The sequence below is a fragment of the Helianthus annuus genome, chromosome 4, assembly GCF_002127325.2.
Source record: "Helianthus annuus cultivar XRQ/B chromosome 4, HanXRQr2.0-SUNRISE, whole genome shotgun sequence".
Classification (NCBI taxonomy): Eukaryota; Viridiplantae; Streptophyta; class Magnoliopsida; order Asterales; family Asteraceae; genus Helianthus; species Helianthus annuus.
Window position 1 is genome coordinate 18,965,493 of NC_035436.2, and position 11,871 is coordinate 18,977,363.

General features: G+C 34.1%; 1 long non-coding RNA gene across 5 annotated transcripts; it reads right to left on the minus strand.

Moving 5' to 3' along the window:
• Positions 1-3,056: 3,056 nt before the first annotated feature.
• Positions 3,057-11,297, minus strand: LOC110884564. 5 transcript variants are annotated; one of them, XR_004892170.1, is made up of 8 exons: positions 11,130-11,297; positions 6,426-7,902; positions 6,274-6,343; positions 5,850-5,902; positions 5,611-5,669; positions 4,869-5,541; positions 4,654-4,793; positions 3,057-4,227 (listed from the first exon to the last, which is right to left on the minus strand). It is a non-coding gene; the product is annotated as an uncharacterized LOC110884564 (long non-coding RNA). The 5 variants fall into 5 exon arrangements; XR_004892168.1 differs by having other exon boundaries at positions 4,618-4,793; XR_004892171.1 differs by lacking the exon at positions 4,654-4,793 and having other exon boundaries at positions 11,147-11,297.
• Positions 11,298-11,871: the final 574 nt, after the last annotated feature.

An 11,871-nucleotide genomic window follows, 5' to 3' on the forward strand; every position in this document is an offset into this window, starting at 1 on the left:
TAATGCGATATGAATCTTTCAACATTATAATAATATTACGATATTAATATTTATATCTTAATATTAATGTAGAGTAATACAACTCAGGTATAATGCCTCGAAAATGTCATAATTTAAATATTAAAATAATATGTATTATACCTAAATGATTTTATGTCAAGTTGGGTAACCCATATTTGTATCTTACCATATGTTATACTATAAATATAAAAAAGGGATATATTCATGATATATTGTTATTAATTTTGCGACATGTATCATATCCACATATTTATATGAATATAATTCAATATAAATTATAATAATATTATGATATTGATACTAATATCTTAATCAAAGATATAAAAACACCCTTAGGTATGATGTCAGTGAAATATCATAATATAAAATATTATTCAATAAAAGCAGGATATTTTATAATTTATGATATAATCCAAAAGTTTTACTCGATTTAAAGATGTGAACTTGTCAAAGTTTTGATAAAACATATAATTATACTAATTTTGTTAAAATATAATATTTCAGCATTGTTTAGATACAATAATTAAAATAATTTGTAAATCACTTTATAATTCATTATCGTATTATTAAATATTAAATATGTAGATTGTTCATCAAAATTTGATAATTTACGTAATATTCAGAAATTATACGTATAGTCAATATTGATGATAATTAACATGCGAGAGAAATTTTTAATACGCAAAAGCTCTCTAAGAAAAGTCTTTAATATATACTGTTATTATTTATCATAATTATTATTAATATAATACACTAAATGAAATATTATTAAATTCTATTTTAAAGTAAAACTAATAATAATATTATTTTTGGAAGAATAAAGTATTTGTCTCTTGAATAAAGTAATGTTAAAAGAATTTTATAAGACATAATTCTTAATTTAATTAATAATCAAGAATTATTAAAGTTCGGCAATTCTAAAATTTAAACACATATACGTATACAATGGAAGATATAAAATATTTTACAAAACTATATCTATGAAATAGAAATATGCACAACAACTTAGTACTGTATAATTGAATGATTTTAATACATAATACTTATATATCAACAGGAAATAGCCTAAACTTATTTCTTAAATTAGATGTAAGTCAGATGTATATATTTTATATATAACTTGTATCAATATTATAAATGACATTTCATCTATCAAGTAAAAATATGTACAAAAACATTTAGTACAGTATAACGATATGGTTTAAAATATATGTATATATATCTCAAAAAGAAACATTTTTTATCATTTGATAAATTGAATTCATTTTTAAACTACATTTAAATCATATGTATATGTATTCTGATATTAGAACGATGCTTAATATATTAAGAATCGTGTTTAGAAACACCAGGCTTTGTATTATCTATTACAAATCTTAAATAAATAGATATAACAAATTAAGAATTTGAATCAAATATGTTATAACCAAAACTGAGTCAACCTGCCAATATTAAATTCTTCTAAAAGAATTCAGAAGATTTATATCTTTATTAAATTTATTCCTTTTGATGAATTTCCTTTTTATTCCAAATTATTATGTTCAATAAATTTAATTGAAATTTATTTTGTTAATATAAAGGGATAGACAAAGTTATAGGAATGAACATGATAACTAATACAATTAGTTATGTAATTGGATTCCTATGAATTAGTATTATATATATATATATACATATATTACAGGAAATTTAAATAAAAAACTTTATATTTATATACATATATATATATATACTAGCCATTTACCCGCGCGATGCGGCGGGAGTGACGATTTACAATAGGATACTCGGTTACCGTTAGTTTATTAGTCGTCTCGTGATATATTGTATAGTACTTAAGTTAGTTTTCTTATTCGTGATATGTTGGCACTCGCTTTTCTTACAAGGCGGAAACGACGATTTATAACGCGGTACTCATTTTATTTTAGTTTATCAATCATTCTGATAAGCAACATTTGAGGTATATAATCCGTCTCGTCTAAGTCTTTGGAGGAGGCACTAATACCTTTGTACTTTTTTATCGTGATATACATCTTGACCCACTTGTTGAAAAGTCTAATTTAAATCGACTTTATCAATGATGAATAAAACATTCAAAGTTTGTTATAGTAATAAAAATAATTAAAAAAGGGGTCAAATGTCACAATGAGGTTAAACGTGTGTGTCAAAATAGCCTTACTGAAATGCTTTCATGTCCTAAAAATTGTTTTTCAAAGAAATTACATTATCAATTTAAATATAATATATCTTAATTATAATATAATAACTATCTTCATAATTAAAAAAAATCATAATAAAAGAAAGAAAGAGAGACAAAACGGTGTCAATAGGTTGGGCTTAACCCTACGTCACCCAAACCCATGTAGCTGGTTACCATCCCCGCTCAATGCGACAATTTACAACGCCGAACTCATTTTATGTTAATTTATCAGTCCCCGTATGATATATTGTATAGTACTTCTGTGGCGGGGATATCGTACAAGTACATTTCAATATGAGCTGGTTTTGAATATGGAAAAGTAAATAAAAATACGCGTCACAACCTAAATGTAAGAAAATGTTACGTTGTAAAAAATGAGTGTTAAGGAACATCACGTTATGAATATCTTAAAGCTAACACCATGAACCTACTTTCCATTGACCCACTTGACAACCCGGATGGCAAGTCTTAAGCACACATATGATTATTTTTTTTCCTAGTTGTTTTTTTATTTGCATAATCCGATAAAAAGGTTGTTTAAAAGACCAATGTTCAAAGAACCGGTGATATGGTCCACATAGTATGTTATTTATATCACCGCAAAGGTATGGTGTTTGGATCTAAAGACAAGTCAAAAGATGATGTTTTTAACTTTCTATTAAATGCAATCAAGAATATGTTGATAGAAGTTTATATATTTTTTTATTAATGTTGATTATTGTATTTTGTATCTTGCATAATACATCAAAGGGTCGGTTTGAGTGAGTTATAAAGTAGCAAACGTGGAAACCGGCCTATTTTTTGCGACCTGTTCTTCTTTAGTCATTATACGACATCATGTCTGTTATCTACCAATGATATATTATCTTCTTTGTAACAAAAATTAAAAAAAAACTATGATATCAGATTTAATTGATCATCAAATTACATTGAATTATTCAAAGAAATAAATTTTGACGTCTTCTTGTTAGCATCCTCACTGTGAAACCCCAATCTAGTTTCCCATCAGGCGAACCCTATTCCGAATAAGTGGAAGATTGAGTCATTGACCGGAGACTCAGGTTGCCGACGCCACGGTCAATGAAACTCTGGCTACGTTGTTTTGGGGGCGAACAAACCAGACCTCGAGTTCATCACCGCTTGTGCCACTGCAGCCGATGAATCAAACCCGAAACTTGATCTAAGCGGGTTAGAGTTCTGCCGAATTTGTTGTTGAGAAGGTTCGAACCGTAAACATCATCCAGCTTAGTGGGCTTTATTTCCCCAAATCTGTTGTAAAGATTAGTGGATAAATTATCAATCATTTGCTGCCTTTGTAGCAACTCAAGTTCCATCTCTAAATCTCTAGATCTTAAAGACGTCTTCAAACGGCTACCCGGAAGCTGTAATGCGGGTGGCGTTATATTAACAAATTTATTCTGCCACATATTCCCGTTAGGTGACATCGGCGGAGTTGAACCGACACCTAACGGACTCATCAAACCCATTTCAATTGGCCCAACAGAACCCGTTTTTGGCGATGGAACAGAACACGCCTCGAGCAATCAAATCCACCGGTTTGTTCCTGTTGGCGTATGTTAAATTCGGGTCCGCACAAGCCTCAAGTAACAACTTCACCGTTTTGACGGACGAAGAAGACCTGCCAGCCGCAACACAGTGAAGCGCAGTTGCACCATCAGAGTCAGATACTTTGTTCACATCGGCTTTTCCGGAACCGATTATATATTTCACGACATTTGTGCTTCCGTACACAGCCGCAATCATTAACGGAGTTCGTTTTTCCAACCCCATCTTCGTTTTACACCTGTTTTTTCTTCCGTACCACAAACCGACATCGTCTAACCTCGTACCGTTTGTTTCTACCTTGTACTGGAGCCCAAAAACATCATCTGTAACTGCTAATTCTAGTAAGCTCGAGGAATTTAAGAAAGCCCCGATTTGTTTTTCTTGAAACTTTATTTCTCCCTCCATGATACCAAATTTACTTTTCGAAACCTTACACATCAAACCTGCAAATAACAAACAACAATGGTAGGATTATTATTATTCTTATTTGGGATAACAAGAACAGACAGAAATGAGTTGTGCATCAGATATTTTTATATATTTTGAGCATATATATTTTTTTTAATTGTGTGATCTATAAATTGATAGTACATGAAAACAATATCAAAAAAATCAAAAAATTAAAGAGTATTCTCTTTTATTTTTATGCTTCCATTCTACACTAAAGATGAAAAAATACCCACTCCTAACTGTAAGAATACTTATTGTTGCCAAAAAAATGACATTCTGTGTCTGTATTATCATTTCATAGTTGTTAAAATAAAATGATCAAGAATCACCAAAAAAAAACTTTATATTTTCACAAGATAATCATACAACGCATAAATGTATACCAAAAGGGGGGAACTTGATCTGGGAGTAAAATGAACCTCGAAAACGATCGAGAAAACATCTGTAATGCAGCAGAATGGCGAGATTCATATATCGGGTCAAATATCGCCACAGATTCACAGATCGATGCTACTGCTAGTAGTGCAACAATAATACCTAATTTTCTTGACAATGCCCCCTATTATAAACTAAAAATAATCAGAAACATTTAACAAGTATGATTTGATAAATCGAGATTGAAACAGAATCTTACGAGTTTGATCGGCAGCTGAAGATCATCATCTGGTAGTAAGCCAAGCATGTGAGAACCACAAATATAAAATGTGCAAAATAGGTAAAGAAAAAGTGACTTCAGTAATAGGTAAAGAAAACTTTACTGTAACTCGAATATATGCAAAATAGGTAAAGAAAACTTTACTGTAACTCGAATATATGCAAAATAGGTAAAGAAAAAGTGACTTCAGTAGCAAAAGTAAGAATATCATGCATGAATCTTTTCATACTTTCATTTTCATCCAAGTGCATAAAAGCATGTTTCATTTCATTGACACTCTATTTCTTTTGATTATCTTAAATAATGATGATGATGAGAATCATCAAAGCACTTCATGCACAAGATTGCACAGCCTATCTTTTGGCTACTTATTAACCATTTTCATAGTGAAAATTTGATGTAATCAAATTTCTCCAGTAACACATAAGCTCTAGTAATCCAATACATGCTGGACCATAGTGACCTAATTCACACAAAAGATGTAAGTTGTAACCATAAAGAATGTGATGCATTTTCTATCATAACGAATTTAATAATATGACATGAAAACCATACAAAAGCTATGACTGCTTACAATGGATCTGTTCTTCAAGGCATGTCCCTTTGCTGTTTTGCAAGCTTGTTTGACAGCAAAAGCATCCATACCATCAACCTATGCAGGGATATGAATTGAGACTGAATGTTCGATATAATTGTATAAATAAAGAAATTATATCCTTACATTTTTGAGTTACCAGTCCATCTCCTTCAGAATCTCGGAGATTATAACAGTTGGTATGGCTGCATGTGTTACATCAACAGTTGTCGTTAAACTCATGTGTTAAATTGTGCATTATATCAGATCATACTTATTTCTTGACCAAATGCCTAACACAGAGATAACTCGTCATCTTGACCAGATCATACTTATTTCTTGAAACATAAATAACATGGTTTTTTCAAAATATGATAATCGCTTACCAAATAAAGTTGTTGCGGCTGCGCTGGCTGCATCCTCATCCACAGGATCATTCCTGTAAAAACACATTAGCACATTACATGTTTAAATTAACAACATACAAGAAGCATAATACCTGATGTGTAAACCAAATACAACATACAACATTCTACATTAAACTGTTTTCTCAATCATGCTTCAGCTATTCACCCATCAAATGAAGCAATAACCTTCATTTTATCACTCCATTCACAATATCAGTTCACAAAACATTACAAAAACCCAGAACCAACACAGATCTGAAAATTTTATGCAGATCTAACATAAATACATCCAAAAACAGTAGCGAAACTGTTTAAAACAACTTATAACACATGAAATTTAATAGCGTATAAACATAAACTACACAAATACCAAACAAAAAGGTAGATCTGGTAAGGATAGTACCAATCTGGCCACCAACCAACGTCATCATCTTCCACCCACAGCCACCATCGTTGATGAACCCAGCGCATGTCTGACGGTGTCAGATAGAGAGATAATCACTGAGAAAGCCTAGATCTAAAAGCTCAGTTGCACAATCAACAACTTAAGCTTACCTGACAATTGTCGAGTGGTAGGAATGCTTGGGGTTTCTGAATCGCCGAGAGAGAGATAGAGAGCTTGGGCTTTCTGAATCGAATCGCCGAGAGAGAGCTTGGGGTTTCTGAATCGCCGAGAGAGAGAGAGAGAGAGGGAGGCGGATAGGAATGAGATGCGAAATCTGAAACCCTAATGAGAGTGATACCGTGTTTTTTTTTAATGAGTAGTACATTATGCATCTCATGTTGTACCGCGTGTGTTTTTTTGGGTGAAGGGCATAATTGGAATTGTAAATTATATTGTACTTTAGAGGGTTGTATAGCATGCTTTAGGGGTGTTTTAAGGGAATTTTTATGACTTTAAGAAGTCCTTTGGATATGCTTTATAAAGTAGTATAGAAGTATAGATATATATATGCAAGACATCATCTTCTTGAAAATATACATTATAATCAAATGTCTTCTGTAGAAGGACAAGCTTTTATATAACAAAAGAAACAAATCTACATGTTTACTCAAGATCTATTTTGACACCCAGCTTTAATTCAAAAGATACCTTAAGAATACCTATACTAGCACCACCTCTTGAAAAAAAATAGTGGGTCAATGACAAATAATCTCAAAATTTTATATAAAACCCTTACCTTATTTTCTAAATACCTATCCAGCCATGCGCACTCGAAACATAGTTAAGTTAAGGCAATATAGAGAAAAGATGTTATACCAAGGGAAGAAACAACATATATAGTATATACATTTTCCTTATATTTTGATAAGATATATAGTAAAAGAAAATGTTAAAATATAACATGTACATATGTATATCTTAATATATATATTTATCAACGCATAATCCTGATAGCTATGACTATAATTGTGCTAAACATGGTGTGAGCAACAAAATGTGCCTGTATAATTGCTTAGTTCTGTGATAATTATATCTGAACATGTTTGTAATTCAGATGTCAAGGGAAATAGCATGTAATCAAGAAATTCAGGCTAGTAATGAAAACTCTCTGGATAAAAATACTATGGAAAATATAACAGCTCAAGGAATATCAAATTCTATACCTTCGATCATTGAAGCCATTAAAATTTATGTCCCTATAAACGAAAATCATACTATACACTGTAAACATACCCATCACTTCATACCTGACCCTAGTATCAACGGAAGTCATGATATTTGTCACACCCCCAAAATACCACCCATGGAAAACCCTACTAGGCGTGTGACAAACCAATAACGAGCCACTAATCATGTTGAACTCATAACAAGTTTAAAAATGAAATTGCCAATTATTAATGAAAAGTACCATCAATAAGTTTAAATGAAAACCAACATGTTCAGCGGAAGCAATAAAGGAAATCATAGTTTAACTGTTTCAAAATCACATGTCATATCAACAATTCCAACACATGTATCCCTCCAGTTCGACCCATGACCACTTCAGCTACTCCAGACAGCAAGTTCCAATCCAAGACATCTAACGACCTGTGAGCATGCAACAAATGTATCAGACAAGACAACGCTGGTGAGTTCATAGTTTTACACCATAATCCATGTCGGGTGATTTTGGTTAACATTTCCGTGAACATACACTAATAACTAGAAACCATACCACATAGTTATCCATAACACTATGTATCATATCAATTCACAGGTTTATATGTGCATATATTATATCGTTATACACGTAGATCGGTATCTTGATTCCACAAGTTACCCTCCCAGTCCAACAAGTTGTAATATTCGCAGCCCCATGACCATCAGAGCCCATTGCCTTGTTATTAATTCATGCAACCCGAATTACGTGTGAGGCCCAACTACTTATGCGGCTGGCCCACTTGTGCGGTCGATATCCCTAGTGTTACTGGGCCCCGTATCCAACACAGCCTAAAACCCAGCCCAAAATACCTGCCAAACTAATGGCCAGTGTGGCCCAATTCCAATATGTGACATGACAACGTTAATAATTTATACTCAACCATAATCTACATATTCTCAGTGAATCAATGATGTGTGTCATCGGAGACCAGCCAAAAGCTATCTCTGTGAAGCCCAACCGCAGCATACAGTCCAAGACTTATGCATTCTTAACCCCTCCCCCGGCCATTTAGTTACACTAATTAGGTTTTCTATATTCATAAAGGTTCCCTCTAACAACATACAATTCCCTAATTATCAAAATACCCTAATTAGTCACAATTTGGATCACTTTTAGCCTGAATGGATGACAACCGTTTGATGATATGCACATGGGCCACAAACAATTTTGTCAATTTGTAGTTATATTGCACTAAAACCAATTTCAATTGGACCTTCAAAAACTGATGCTTCTCGATGGATTCAAGGTCTCATGCAACTTTTCAGTTTTCATTAAATAGTTAATAGTTAATCATGAAATCACATAAGGTATTCACATAATCATATCATCAAGCAATTTATACAATGACTCAATACACGAGGTGTGAGGGCAGTGATAGTGGTGCGATCAAAACAAGGTTCGGCCCAGGTCTATATTCAATTACATGATCAGCCAACTTACACATATTGGTCCAATAATCTTTCAGTTTAGTGTCGCATCATGTGTTGACAATATCAATTAAATATCGACTATATGGAAGTTGATACTTGTGCATGTGAAAAAGGAATTCAATGTTGTCATATCGATTAGAGTTGTCGGCCCAGTTTGTATCAATATATTAAATGTTTGAAAGTGAGTGGAGTTGGAGGTCCAATCAAAGTGTAGATAAGAGAACTGATAATAATTGTTGGACAAATTGAAAGTATAGATAACATATCATCCACATAAAATCACAATCATATGCAACAATCCTAATCATTAGCATGTTAACTGATCATCAACTTATTCATCATAATAACAACTTTCAGTTTCACATAGCATTCCCATGTGTCAGGGTTCTACAACCTAAAAAGAATACTTAGAATCTTCTACCTAGTGTCAGGGTTGAAAGTAAATCAACGGAAGAGTCAACTATATGGTGTGGGCTGCACCGAGACAGAAGTTAATAATATGGCTTTGATCTTCAAATGTAAAGATGGGAAGTTTCCATTCGTGTATCTTGGACTAAAAGTGGGCGCAAACATGAATAGAGTGGCAAATTGGAAGGAAGTGATTGACACGTTCTATAAGAGACTATCGAATTGGAAGGCAAAAAATTTGTCCTTTGCGGGCAGGGCAATTCTTGTGAAATTTGTACTTGGCAGCTTACCGAACTACTATTTGTCATTGTACAAGTGCCCGAAGGCTGTATTAAAGGTACTGGAAGGTATTAGAAGAAAGTTCTTATGGGGTGGGTGTAATACAAACAACAAAATCAGATGGGTAAGATGGGAAAGAGTGGTTACATCAAAAAACTTCGGTGGACTCAGGATTGGGAACATTAAGAACCTGAATCTGGCACTATTGCTAAAGTGGTGGTGGCGATTTAAAATGGAGCCAAACCAAGTATGGGTTCGAGTGATAAAGGCGATACACTGTAATAAGAGAAAAGTGATGTCTATTCCGGTAAGAAGGCACTCACCGGGGTATGGAAAAATATCGGAGAAATCGGTGTGGAATTCTCGAAAAGTAATATAAATGCATCGGCGTGTCTAAGAAGTAAAGTGGGGATTGGGGACAAAACTATGTTTTGGGAGGATACCTGGCTGGGTAATAATCAAATTAAGTCTCAATTCCCAGAATTATACCGGTTAGCGACAGAAAAAAGAGCGTTAGTAAAAGACTGTTACAAGACAAATGGCGGGGGTCGTATATGGGATTGGGCATGGGTGAGGGCACCAGAAACGGAGACTGAAAAACAGGAGATGGAAGATCTGAATGAGTTACTGATCCAGCATCAGATATCATCAAGCAGCGATATATGGTATTGGAAAGATAATGTTCGGTTGAGTTTTACGGTAAAAGAAATTAGAGAGTCTCTGGCACATCAGATTGATTTAAATACCCAGGTTGGGGACTTTGTGTGGAATAAATGGGCATCAGGAAAGAGCAACATGTTCGCGTGGCGGGCTGTAGAAAATAAGATTCCATCGGCTGTGGGTCTAAGGGAAAGAGGTATGTCGTTACCGGACTATACCTGCAGATTGTGCGGTATAGCAGAGGAGTCGGCAGACCATGTTTTATGCAGTGCAGCTTCGCAAAACAGGTCTGGAATGCAGTGCTTAGGTGGGTGAAGTGCCCTGAAGTCAACTTAGATGGATCGTTAAAACATATGCTGCACGAAGGGGTCGTTACGAAGGGGTCGTTACATAAGGAAAGCGATTCATGCGGTGACCCTACAAACAATATGGAATATATGGAAGATAAGGAACGAAAAGATTTTTAAAGGTAAACCGGGAACCGTTCAGAAAGCGGTGGAAGATATAAAAGATGATTCGTATCAAGGCTTGAAACAAAGATCAAACTGCAGATCAATCTCATGGCAACAGTGGTGTGATTTTAATTGGAACATGTAATCAGCTAGTATAATGCAGTTATAATTTTCCAGCCATTTCTTTCTAGTGTATTTGTACCTTGTTTATTGTTCTAAGCTTCTGGCTGGGAACATTCGTTTGGAATAAAAGTTGGGTTTGCTATTAAAAAAAAAAAAACATAGCATTCCCATAGTATAATCATCATCATAGAACATACATGTATACTTTGGTTAATCGAAATCATACAAAGACACAATCAATATAGCATAGCATTTACTAACCCACAGTTGGCCCGAACCAGAAAATGTCTTCGATGATGGGAGAGGTCGTCTGCCGTCGCACAACAAGTAGGAAGTAGGGTTTGTATTCTTGAGGTTGAGGGGTATTTAGAATATTACGTACCATTCTAAATATGATGCCATAAACCTACAAGTGGGCCGGTTATGATAGCATCATTGGGCTACAAAAACTGAGTCATGCTAATCTATATATACAAGGTTTTCGGGCAATACTATCTTGGTCGGAATGGGCCTGAGCCCATTTAATTGGGCTGCCGCAAAAACTCGGGCGAAACAGCCTTTACAGTTTGGGTTTTAATCCAATTGAGTTAAGTTTGGGCATCAAGGGTTTGAGGTGCGGCCCAAATATATCCACGACACACAATTATTCAAGAACATAATCCATTTAGCAATTATATTACAGTCATAGGCGTTTACCAATTTTTATCGTCGTAAGGAATACGAAGAGAATAACAAGAAACAGGATCAAGTGCCGAAGAGATACTGACCTTGAAGGTTTGGGTTGTCACAATATTCATATCAAAACTCTGTCTTCCAAACAAAAGAAAACCATAACCTATAGCTACTCTTATAAGGAATTTCGCTCTGACAAATCGCGCAAGGACAAAGAAATGGAACCAGTAATCACGCAGCCCACCTACAACAATAACAAGAAGCTCGCAAGAAAACGCCATTCTAAGAAGACACTTCGCTGTAACTTCTGCAAAAAGACTGGGCATACAGA